The 13,827-nt window shown below is 36.2% G+C and overlaps 1 protein-coding gene across 1 annotated transcript in view; it reads left to right on the forward strand.

Annotated features, from left to right (window-relative positions):
• Positions 1 to 13,827, forward strand: part of AGBL4 (ATP/GTP binding protein-like 4) — a 972,041-nt gene that overhangs the window by 393,443 nt on the left and 564,771 nt on the right. The window lies entirely within an intron of this gene.

A 13,827-nucleotide genomic window follows, 5' to 3' on the forward strand; every position in this document is an offset into this window, starting at 1 on the left:
CATATATTGTGAAAATCAGAATGAAATTGTATGTATAGCCTGCGCAGGGATAAATAAAAGGCTTCCAGCATTAGAGCAGGCCGTTGAGATCCCTATGGTGACATAAAACTTGGAGGAAAAAATTAACTTATGGAGAAGAGTAAAAACAGAATTAACAAAATAAAGCATTTTTTTAACCCTTTGGTGAGTTAAGTACAGTTCTTGTTTTAAACATGACTGCTACCCCAGCTGATATTAATTATTAATCATTCTAATTAGAGGTACAAACTATTATAAGGGAAAGGGGTATTAAAAAAATGGAAAAGTAAAATCTTCAGAGGGTAGGAGGAAGGAGCACTATCATTTTAATGTGTGTAGGGTTTTAATTGTTAATCTTAGAGGACAGAGCTGTCATTAATTCTGTAATGAAACTGAATTTGTTTCCTTTCACTCTGAAAATAGTGTGTAAACAGTCACATTTGCATATTCATCAAAACCCTGATCTGACTGATTAAAACACTGAGATAGAAGGATTTGTCTTTTATCTGCATTTTGACAGACAGAGCTATACTCTTAAATCTCGTTAACATTGTGTTACCAGTAGTTGCTAAATATTATTTTTCATATTTCAGCAAACTAAACAAACAGATGCCATTCAAAATGTGGCAGGAAATGTGCTGTGTATAAGTCCTGATTTTATATCTATATGTACACACACAGTATGTTTTGCAGAAATTGATATGGTAACATTTTGCAGCTCACCATGCTGATCTGTATAAAAAGCTTCTGAATCAGGCTCATGCTGTAATCTTTGTAAGTAACATTACAATCTCAGAGCATTTCTGGCTTTTCTCCACACACAACTGTCCTAGAACAGCTTGGTAATTTAATGTCTTTGCTGAGCTTGAATAGACAATTTCCATAAGTTCTCTGCAAGTTAAATATTTTAACATAGAGCTTTGTTGCTATCATACATCTTTAAATGGTGAAAAACAGGATCCTTCAGTCTTCACTGCACAGTGCTTCATCAAAGCAGAAGCTGGCTGTACTTTAGAGAATTGCGTGCCATATAGGATAGATTTAGAGCTATGAAAGCGAGCTCCGTCCCCGCTCTGGCTCCTTATGTAAGATAAGAGGAATCAGATTCGCATAAAGAGGCCCTTAAAAGCTCTATTCCTGGCAAAGGGACGATACCCCTGGTAGCACATGGTGAAAGGTAACTTAAAGATGCTGTCTGAGGACAAACTCTGAAGTTCTCATACTGGGCACGGGGCTGAAGCAGGATAGCATTTTGGGGAAGGCTGCGGTATATCTGTCGAGTTGCCATGTAGCCACCGATACCCCTGGTTCATTCCAGGGGAATTTTACAGCTCCATGCAGAAGTTGGTGATTGTGAGGATGAGGAATGGTTTGAAATTATTTCGGTTCTCCTGGATTATAAAGTTTTGTACTATGCTTCTTGGAGACAACAGGATCTCACCACCTATCTTTGGTTTTTGTTTTTTTTTATTATTCTTTGTTTTGGAACAGTAAAATGCAAGTCACAAGAAACCGTGCTTAGATGATTACTCCTGAAGGCTGTCTGAGTGCACATTTTGCTGCATGTAATGTTTTCAAGGCAATCTAATTTCTAATCTAATTTCATATTTTCTCTAAAGAAAGTACTATGCCTCCATTAACTCCTTAAATACTTTCACTAATTCTATGAAAATTGAAAGTGAAATATCAGTATGGGACATGTAATTGTCATTAGGATGCAGAATGGCAAAGTGGTTCAGAGCCAAATGGCAAAGATTCCCATTGCCAGTGTGAACGGATAACTTAGCTGTTCTATTTCTGACCTTTTAATGTTTATGTTCTTTACTTCAGGGAGCTATCCCAAAGTCTGGATGTGCCAAATGGTCTTGAAAATAGTCTCTCCTGCAAGCTAGCTATGATAGTCACCCAGGTATCATTTAAACTGCCATTTTCATTCTGCCATTGTTGGCCTTAGGTAACATCAGGCTTTCTATGGTTTGTCCCAACAGATCAGAAGTTCAAAATCTGTGGGCATTTCTTTAAATTGTGCAGTTACTTTTTTGCATATTACTGATGTGTCTGTTGTCTTGGCATATATTATACAATACTGTACAGCATAATATAGTGAAAAATACTTTTTGTATTTCTCTGAAAGCATAAGCACAAGCTCAATTTACATTTACAGTACCTATTTTATGATATACAGTCACACGTGCAGTAACGGTTATGTGTAGCATTATAACTAATATTTCAGAGCTGGCAAAATTTTTGAGTGTGTCGTCATTTGAAGGTGGTAGTCTAAATTATCTGTGCATACTTGAAGTGTGTGGACAATTGATGAGACCTGTACCTCTACTAGTATTCCATTATCACACATAATAAATTAAACGAGTTTTGGTGAGCCTGGCTCAGCTCCTACAGGCCACTTTACAAATCGCCACTGGCTTGGCAATATTTTCATTAATCACTCAAAACAGAGCCAAGATTAATTGGAGACAGATACTTCCTTTCACCCCATTAGGCAATGGCGCTTCCAAATTACACTTAAAGAGAATTGCAACTGCACATACAAACCACAAGCCTCAAAGGGACTTCCACAGTACACAGAGACTGGAATATGGAATTCTGTTAAATTAAATATTAAACATACATATTTTAAAACAAGAAGGCAATATGTCTAATGTAGAGCTCTGTAAGTGAGCCAATCTCTTAAGTCAGACATGAGAAACTGAGTGAAACAGATTGGAACACAAGGTGCTTCATTCTGACTCCACGCCACTTTGGTGCATGCTTTTAATTTATATAAGTTACTCCTGATTTATGCTGGTATTAGAGAGATCAGAATGAGGCCCCAAGACTGTGAAACTGCGCACCAGATGTCACATTGCTGGTTCATTGATCAAATATCCCTTATTTACTGTCTAAATTACTGGGTAACCCTGTAAAAATAGTTGATCAGTTCTACTGATACCTACTGGTACATTTTTAACTGCTCAGTTATGACTGTGTTAAAGCACGAAGCAAACAAAATAGAATAAATTTTTCTAAGGTTAGATTTCCCATTTCAGCGTTCAGTGTTAGGTTACGTAATAACAGTTCTGTAAAAGAAAAGAATACTCTTCAGCCTTCAAAAAAAAGGTACAGGCTTCAGTGTGATGTGTCATATCTTTAAAATCATGTTGATATCAGATTTTGTACTTTCCAATTGATCTGACTGTAACTAGGTTGAAATGTCATCTAAATGCAATTTATGACCACTTACTTGGTCTGAAAAAGGCCACAGAAATAATGCTTAAAAAAACTAAACCCAACTTCTCATTTCTCTAGAATGTAAAAGTGCACCTACATGTATGTTCAAGGAACATATTCTTTATTCAGAGGTGTATCTAATTACTCTTATAGTACTGCCATTCCCATAGCCTTCGTAATATGGCTGTCATCCTAAAACCGTATGTGAAATTTTAAATGTTCCTATGGCTATTTTCTTAGCTGGGTTGGATATCAGCAGGAGTAGATTTGGACCTAAAAATAACACCACCAACAGTTCTTTCTGAAATAAAATACGATTTATAGTATATAATAGCACAGTATGCTACCAGGGAAATTACAGAAATAACATGAAAAATAACAGGGAACTATTCTATACCACCAGTTTTAAGGAAAATTCCTTTGTTAGAATTTAAAGGAAGTTCTGGGAGATAAACTGGCTTGTGGGAATCATAGACAAGGAAAGATAGGCGAAACTATGTTACTGTTGAAAGTTGCCATCTGTCTTTAGGATATGTACAACTGTTCCTGGTAAAAACAAGAAATACTTTGGTTTAAGTTGGCAGCAATATATAGTTTTGGAAAAAACAAACTCAATAAAATCATCATTTACAGTTAATATTGTGCAAGGTTACAAAATGTATAAGCTGGTTATTTCTTAAATTTCAGAGAGAGCACTGTTTTATATATTAAAATAATTTCTAGAGGGATTTGCATAACTTGTGATTTATCTAACTATGAGTAAAAAAATCTTATATTGGGAAGAAGGATTACAATCTTAAGTCAATTTTGCAGCTTGCATTTTATAACTACCCTTATCCATTTAAAAAACTCTTAGAAAAAAATGCTTGGAACTTCACAAAAAAGAAGCTTTGAGCATAAACAATCGAGTTATGAAATCACTTTCAGAAAAACTGTTATGATCTACCCTATAAGAAGAAAACCTCCTGAAAGGAAAGTCAGTAAATAAATTCTATGTGGTTGTGTTTGTCTGTACAAAGTGTTATCATGCATATGTCCCCAGTTGCACCCTTTCATCCTACAGCCACATGGGGAAACCTTGGGAAAGTCAGTGACCTTTCTGAAGTTTTCACGGGACTTTCTGTGGCTGTGCAGGTTGGCTTTTTGCTTCACAGCTCTTCCATTTCCATGTCAGGTTCTTCACCTCGCCTTCACTCCACAGTTGTCCTTCATCTGGCTTGCCCTTTGCCTCAAATCTAACCTTCCATTTTCTTTCCATTTAGTTATACTTTCGTAAGCTAACCACAAGAAGGGGTGGCATTGTGGCATTTTTTTTCTGCTTTGATGGTTACTTATTCTGCTTTGTTCTTTCCCCTTCATTCCCCTTATGTCTTTGCATTGTGAAAGGAAAATCCAAAATAGCTGTTAGGTCTTCAGATGCCAGGACTGCACAAGGTAGTCGTGTTCTCTTCTGTGCACTCAATATCCCCATACCACTGACCTGTCTTCCCTGTCCTTATATCTTTTCTGCTTTCTATTTGCTCTGTCCTCTAATACATACACCCACATTTCCAGAGAAGCTGGTGTAACACTTGGGTTGTCCAGGCTTCAACATTGAGAGGAAACTAATGATGTAGTCAGTTGTCCTGACATACCTGAACTAATACCCAAGCGCAGAAAGGCATTTTGGGGTCTGAATCCTTGTTTCATGACAATGGCAAATTTCAAGTGAGAGGCAGATTTTACTCATTCCTGTGCTCAGCACTTTCTACTGGTTTGTTGGGTGCCACACAACTTAGTGTGATAGCTGAAATCCCAATAGGAAAAAAACTGGTTTTGTCCGCACAGTCATTTCAACGCCCAGATCTGGGCAGCTGCCTTTAGTTACTGCACCCTATGCTTTTGGGGACAGGGATCGCCTATTTTACGTTCCCTGTTTAGCGTCTTGCTCACTAGAACTCCTTTTTTTTGGTTGATGCTTGGGAAATAACATAGTAAAACCAATTAATATAATTCCATCAAAAAGGCAAGTCTGAGATCCTATATGTACACCAATGTAAAGCCTTTAATGGTTTTAAGATTTACTTAGTTGCCCTGAAGGACATGCAGATATTTTGAAGATATGTATGGCCCCTAGAAACCAGGGAAAACACTAGAATACACTAGAATACATTCATCCTTCTTTCACTTCCATTTACAGAAATTTGTTTTCCCTCTTTTGTAGCACAGCATTAAGCAATAATTACCATGTTGATAGTGATGCTGAATGTACTTGCATGTAGGGGAAATCGTGCTATGTGGAGCTATTAGCTACATTTGCCCCGTAGCACTTCACTGCATTGACTCTGCTGGGATTTTGACTGTGTTTGAGCTGGTTTCTATTTAGATCTCCTGAGCGGTGCCTGTGTAATGCATTTGTGGGGCTGGAGTTGTATTTTAATCTGTATTCTTTGATTGTAAACTCAGAAGATGGTTAGCCTTGCTCACATTACCTGTAGGGCTGAGACCTTGGGATTGAAAGTTCTCTAACAATTTTAAAGTCTGCTCAGTCCAAAGGATTTGGATTTATGCCTTTTAATTTAACCAAAGAAAGAACTATTTATTGATTTAGCTTTATACTAGCTATATAATGTAAATATAATGTATAAAAATCTCTAAATACCTTAGGCAAAATCTTGTTCACATAATTTGTGTAAACTGAGTATTGTAGCTCTGATCCAGCAAAACACTTAAGCATAGATTTAAACTTAAGCATGTTAAATGGTCCTGTTGAAGTCACTGGCACAGTTCATGGCTTCAAGTTAAACATGTGTAAAATTGCCTTTAAGCTCCAAGGTCGGAACAATCAACACTTTGCAAGATCAAGGCCTGGTGTCCTAATGCTTTGCCGTTATCTTGTACTACCACTATAACAACATCACTACAGGGAAAAAACAATAATAATAAAAATCCTAGAATTTAAGACCAGGTTTGCAGTATTTCCAGCAAAACTACTTCTTACAAAATAAAGAGGAATAATGTTGTTTTCAGTCTTATATGAACGTAAACACATTTGGCTATTGGTTAACTTATATTTCAGTTCTTTTTAATTGTTTGTTTTAATGGGCTCCCAGGGGCTTGCTTGTCTAACATGTCACCTTTACTTGCAGTACACCAACACTACTGAAGCTGAGGGTTAAATTAGAGATCTATTTGTAAGATATGGAAAGAATTTACTTGCCAGTCATTGGTAACCAATGGATTTGGCCACTGACTTCATTCACTTCTTGTAGTGTTAGAATAGAACAAATTCACAGTGGGTTTTATGGTTCCAAATAAGTTTCTGGTATTACTAAGTTCCTACTGGACAAGATCTTTAAGACATATATGTTAAGATTGTGAGCTATTTACTCCCACTTGGAACAGAATGTAACAAATAAAACATTTAAAAATAAAGAAACAAAAATCTTTATCACATTCAGTCAGGGTTTGAGGTTTCTGCATACCTTTCTCCACCCTCCCTTCAGATTCATCTGCCCTCTTGTAATGGTATATACCTAATAGATCATACTGAAATAACTGAACAAATGAAAAGATGTCTCAAATTTGATTTAAGGGAGCATCTATTTGTCTGTCACCTAATTTTTGGATATTTCATTGCTTGTCTACACCTAGTTGGAGAAGCTAGGTCAGGCAACATATTCTGCAACCTATTTTGCAGTTCTCTGTAAATAAGCTGAATGTCTGTGTGTAAAGTGAATCTCACCATTGCTCAGCAGTCCTTTTTGTAGTGTACAAGTAAGGTGTGCACTTGAGGCCTTCTGCACAGATATGTGATAATCCTGGAGTTCTTTGTCCTTGCCACGCACGTATTCAGTAAGACTATATCTGTTGTCCTTAAGCATTGAAAGGTGAAAGCTGGCTCTAAAAAGACTTCAGCTTGTATGTCAGAAGGGAATCTGGGAAATATCTTCATATCACATAGGAATGAGAAAATAAAGAAATAAGAAAAGATTTTGATGCCGACTGTAAGATAATGTAGACCAAAGAAGTGTAGTTCAGGTGGCCCGTGCTGGCTAACTGCATCCTTACTGTTGACCCCAAGTATTTGAACATACATACTTGAAGAGAAGAACTAAGGCTCATGACAACCTAATAGATTTATAGAAAGTGTGGCTGGGAGATATTATATGTAGCCTATGATCCATTCTTGATTTCAGCATGGGTTTAGTGGCCCTTATTTTTTTGCACTGTTAGGAAAGTATTTTTGAATCAAACGATAGTGCAATGAAGAAGCGCATCAAACTTACATGTAAGGGAGGCTATTGCCATCCTTATTTTAAGACATCGAGTTACATTCAAATGTATTTTATTTTAGAAGACCATAATAGTACTGAAAAAAAAGAAAGAGGGTATTTCTAGAAAATGCTAGCTCCTCTTGAAGTGCTGCTGTTATCCACAAATACTGAAAGAAATATTTATCTTTGTTTTCAAGACAAAATAACATACAAATAACATGAGGAGACAGGACCTTTTTAACGTAAAGTGGTAGTTAGTAAATCGAAAACGTTTTTTTCACTTCTTAGGAAATATAACATGCAGCTTAAAGCCTTACAATACTATTTTTAAAGAGATCTTACATGGCAACCAGTCATATTGGTATGTGAAAAAAACTGCATTCTCTGATAAAGATCCTCTTTTTCATGTTTTCAAACAGCAGCTGAGCACCATACTGTGGCAGCAGAGAACAATTTGAGAAAATGAACACAGATTGAAAAGGTCTCAGTTACGTGACATTTTCAATGAAAAAAAAGCCAGCCCTAGGCCCACAGTGAAAAGTTTTCACTCAGAATTCCCTAGAATTGTGGACATACCTTTCTACAGAAAGTGTATGTTTTTCTGAACTACCTTAGCTCATGTTCTAATAAATGTGTAACATGGTGGATGACAAAGGAGAGAGATACAGTGCATTTCAGAAATTTTCCTAAGTATGCTCAAAAGAAAAATCAGTTTCAGAAATTAGTTTTCTCCCATTTATTTTTAATTTCCCATTAATTGCATCCAATTTTGCACTTAGTCTTAATTTGTTAAATTTTAAGAGGGCTGTTACTTTCTCAAATTCTAGACTTCAGGATTTTATAATACATATATTTCTTTTCCATTTATATTTTCTGCATTAAGCTGGATTATAATAATGCATTAATATCCATCATTATATTTTTAATCAGCTTCTTAGTTCATTAGTAACAGCTGCACGTTGTTAAAGTTGTTTTCATTATTTTGATGGTTTTTAATCTAAGTTGCTTAAAATTAAAATATTAGCTAGTCTTCTCCATATTTATGGAAGCTGCACTGTTCGGCATGGAATGAGGGAAAGTTTTGTGCCTATCACTAAAGAAAACACCGAATCGCGTGGTCGAACAGCTGTCACAGCTGTCAGCACCACGGACAGTGCACGCACGCGCAGTGTCTTCCCGGGGCGCTCACGCAACATTTTCACACACAATTTTGATAAACTGGAAACACAAACCTGTTCTTTCAGAAGTCCTTTTACGCAAAATTGAGGCCCAAATTTGGATAGTTACACATCAAAAAGCACTTTAATATTTTGGAAACCAGGCCCTATTTGCGACTGCTGAGCTTTTCAAGGTATGGTCCATGTTTTTCGAGAAAATAATGAGACGTGGAGTCTGCTATTTTGCACAGTACATGTCATTCAAGACCTCAGCTTTGTTTTTCTTATTTTCCACCTGAGAATGAAAAATGGCCAGTAAGGTGTTATGTCTGATGGAAAATTTATGGGAATGTCAGAGATGACTGATTAACCGCACTTTATAGATTAACAAATGAAAACTAAGCCAGAGGTTGATGGTACTGTGTTGGAAAAATAGGAGATACTTTGGCAATACAGTGAGGCACATCAAGATTTGTCTCAGACCTGGACATAGATGTTATTCCAAACAATGAATATTTCAAAATTTGAAAGGTAATGAGTAGAACAAGAACAGTGTTACTACTCCCAACAGGGTGATCAAAAGCATTGCATCTTCTTTGTCTACAGTAAGTGGAAATGCATAATCTTGATATTGCCTTGTAGTCTTTCTTCCTCTCTAAAGCTTAAGGAAACAGTCTAGACCTTTAGCATGCTCTAAGCAATCAAGTTATCAATATAAAGTACTTTGGTATCTTCCAGGTGAGAACCATCTCTTCTTATAAGAATTAATGATGTTATAGGGTCCCAGGGAACTCATAAAAGTTTGGGTTTTTTTCTGATTGTGGTGGCCTCTTTATCTTTATGAAGAATCCAGACATTATTTATCCTCACTCTCAAGAGAACAAACTGCTCAGAATGCGAACTCAGGAAACAAGAATACGTGTTTCAAAGGTGTACTTCTCTGCTGTTGTAATCATCCTTACAAGATACTGTGGCAGCACCAGATTTGCCTTCAGCTCCAGCTGATTTTGAAATCCTTCAGAGCTTTAGGAAAAAAACTGCACATATCCTCTAGATTTCTTTTATAGAAATAGATAAGATTTTGTAACAGCAAATAACACTGCAGAGCTGAACAAAATTGTTCTCCCATAAATGAGACTTGGATGCACTCAGACCAAATAACATTGTAGACTCATACTACACAGACTCATAGAAAGACAAAGAAAAAGATATTATATTCCTCATGGTCAAACAGAATTCCTATATGTCCATCTTGGCTGAAATTCCCATTAGCCGTGGCAACCAATGAGAGAAATACACAGCAAGAGATAACATCTGATTTAATGTGGACAAATAGATGGGATGCATTGATCTGTTTGGCAGAAAACTTTATTCTTTTTCATTCCTATAATTCAGATTTTCGCATTACTGGACACAGATGGCAAAATATAATTTTATTAACTATAACCATTTGTTTTGCAGTTCATCAATTTAATTCCAAAGAGTACAGAGACTAGTTTATGCTGGCCATTAACAAAAACAAGTTAGTAGCTAGAGCTATACTACAAATGGCTATAGATGTTGCATACAGTGCTTCAAGATCATTTGTTGCTATGACAATAATGAAGCAGAATAGCTGTGGTCTCTGAAACCTCAGATTTTTCATCTTCCCAGAGAAATACAGGTAAATACAAATTTTTCTCTTAAAGAGCTGGACTTCCTTCAGAACGACAATGAATTTATGTATGTATGTTGCCAAATCAGTAAGCCACTCTCTGCTTATTAGAAAGTTAAATCAGAAAAAAGGAAAATGAATGGATTGTAAAATTCTGACTTCTCATGTTATGTACTGCCAATGTTGGTATGAACCACCAGGTAAAAACCAAGGAAAGTAAACTGATGGTTCCTGTATACCTGCCAACAATCTCCATAATTTCCAGTATCAGCCAAACACACTTTTGGTAGAAGTGAATGAGGACTGCATATCAAAATAATTTCCTGATCTCATGATTCTTTTCTTTACCTAATAAGAAGTGCATCTGTATTCTTTTTTTTTTTTTTTTTAATCTGGTGAACAAATTGGATTTTGGAAATTATATCCACCCTAGTTTCATGTATTTCCAAATAATGGGACAAATTTCCTGACATGCTCCATCTGAAAACTGACTCTGAAAGGAAGGAAGTTCTCTCCTGCAACTGGTGACCACAGAGGAGTTGCTTCATAATCCCTTTTACTAAATAACATAGGGGATTGACCATTTTTCATGTCTATATGTTTTTTAAAATGCAGATAAGCTCTCTTTTCTTTCATACTGTCACAAATAATTAACTTTACCTGCAATAACGCTGAACGACAACAAGAAGTTTACACAGATCAGTGACTGGTGGTGATTAACATCCATAAACTACTAGCTCACAAAGATACCTTCTTTGATTAGTTTGAGAAGTTGCTGAATGTAATTTGAAATCTGCTCCATGTGCTAGGATGTAGGATAGCCTGTACTCTGACAGCAGCACACGCTACAGACGGACATCAGAGAGATGTGTCTTTAACAGACTAGGGAGCCCTGTGCACAGACAATTCAGAACACTGGGCTTCTCTGGGAACTGTTATTACACAGAAATTTAGTAGAAATAACAAAAGTGTTGGGACTTGGAAAATTTTCTTTCATTCAAAAATACTACATAATTGTTATAAGGCAGTGATCACAGTCTACTGCATGAAAACAATGTGTTATGATAGTAAACCTCTGGAACTGATAACGTCATCAAATTTTTCTGACCACGCTTAACTTACCAGTATACCACTGGTTGCAGATATATTTCAATAATGATCATGGATAGAATTCCTTACAGCAGCTTCATGCTGTATTCTGTATGCTGGGAATATCCAGCTGCACCCCAGTTAGCAGCCAACATGAATATGAAATTTTACAGCTTTTATTCCATGGGCACTCTGACTTAAATATCTCTAGGAGACACTTTCACCATGTCACAGTTTGGTAAGCTGATTATATATTATTTGAATCATCCTGAATGCCAAAAGAGGGGAAAAAACGGTCCTGTTAATAGATAACGTATCGCCAAATTTTCTTCTTTTCAGATGTCCATAGTATTTTTTTTCTCTCGTTCTAACACAGAAGAAAATTGTTTCATGCCAATCATCACCTTTTGCATTTTAAAGCATTACATGTGGATGTATCCTGATTTCAGAAGGTTATATTCATTACAAGTTTATATCTGCTATCTAATAATAAACTGGAATCTACTAGAATGGCATGAATAAGAAAAATATGCTATGTGATAATTTTCACATTTCCTGTCTTCCAATCAATACCATTTGAACTATTTATTGTCACTAATTTTGGAAAACCCTTCTCTGAAAGTGCCACAGTCAAACTGAGTGTTTCACAGTATTGTATTCAGTTTCTTTAAAATTTGTCAAAAGCTTTTAAAGGTTTTTTCACTATTATCAAAACCATCTCCATTGTTTCTTTCATTTCTCATGACACCTGCACTGAAGCATTGGTCACAGCGTCATTAGTCTCTCTCCATTAAAGTTGCCTTTCTTCCAAGTATAATGTCTGCTACAGAGGCAGCGGTGCAAGGAGATCTGATATCTGACCTCTCCTGTGCTGTGTTTCATTACAACAAAGGTTTTCCTAAATTGCATCCAAAAAGTTTTCTCAAAGTCGTTTCAGAATTTACCAAATTACTAAATTATCTGTGCCTTTCCCTAAGCTTCCTGCTAGTTTTGAGAATATCATTCACTTCTAAGATTCTAGAAAGGCTTTAGACTTCTACTTTGACAGAACTAAGGTCTTCAGTTATCATCTTGATTTATTATCTCATTTCATGATTTCATCACACATCTCTGATCTTAACAACATCCAAAAAACAAAAGAAAGACATGAACTGCTTCAGTAGTACCTTGTAGATACATTCTGACTATCTGTTGGGTAAATCAGTGGGAAGTTTTTTGCATGCATTATATGGTTAGGATTGGCTTGTTATGGATTTCTTTGGATAGAACAGTTCTGGCAGTTTCTTCTTCAGCACGGTAAGAATTCATTTGTTTAACTTACTGTTTGGGAGTTTCTCACAGTGGTGTGCATACAGAAGCAACCATGCATAAGAAATGTTAAGGTTATTTACAAAGAAATGCTTTTTTCCTCTAAAATCACCATGCACCTTCCTGCACCTTGGGTTCATAAAATTTAATATGGCAGAGAAGACAGGAGCTCCAGAGCCATGGACAGGAGTAAAAGCAGAGAAAAACCCAACGTAAGTCTTTGAGAAAAATAGATTAGGTCATCCAGTTACAGTAAGATACATGTAGACATTTTCAGTAGCTGTTTGTCTTTCAGTGTCACGGGTGAGCCCATGATGACATACAGCCTTTGTGTTTGCTTAACATTCAGGAGACACTTTTGACAAATAGGGTCGTGTAATGATGATGCTTACCAGATTTGGGAATATGTATTGCTACCATTACTTCAGAGGTCAGTTTTAGCTTTTTGAACTTCAAATTAGAGTCCAATCATCTTCAATCCTACTGTAAATTTTGGGAAAATATCTGTGATGAATGAAAGTTATGCAGAATTGTTTGGGGGAGGGGATTTCCCATATATTGGTAATATTGGAGCTAACATTACTCCTTTTCTTTATAATGAATGACTGTAAAATGCAAGAGCCTTAGAGCAACTGTGCATATCAAATAACTTGAATGTGACCATGTTTGTGTTAAACAGGACTGAAATATGCAATACTTACCTTGATTCAGAAACTAGATACTAACATGGGTTGATGGCCATTCATGACAATAGTTTCAAAGGCAATTTTTAATATTTTAATTTCTATGATCCTCTGCAAGTGAGCCAAGAAATGCACTTAGGAATGTCTTTATTCTGCTTGAAGTCATCTGCCAGTTCTTACCATATTCAGTGAACTTTCACAAGAAAGATGATGCTTGAGAACTTGTAAAATTTATATATAATGTTACATTTCCAGAATGGATATCCAGCTCCTAATAATTTTCAGTTTATTAATTTAAGACCTTTGTTTTAATAAGTCCCAAAATAAGATTATTTCCCTCATCCTGATCTGGATTGAAGACCTCTGAGCATGTACCTTGGAAGAAATGAAACAGTAAAGAGCAACTTTTGGAATTCGGGGATGCTAGCAAGGGG

This window comes from Charadrius vociferus, unplaced genomic scaffold (assembly GCF_000708025.1).
Source record: "Charadrius vociferus isolate BGI_N301 unplaced genomic scaffold, ASM70802v2 scaffold163, whole genome shotgun sequence".
Lineage (NCBI taxonomy): Eukaryota > Metazoa > Chordata > Aves > Charadriiformes > Charadriidae > Charadrius > Charadrius vociferus.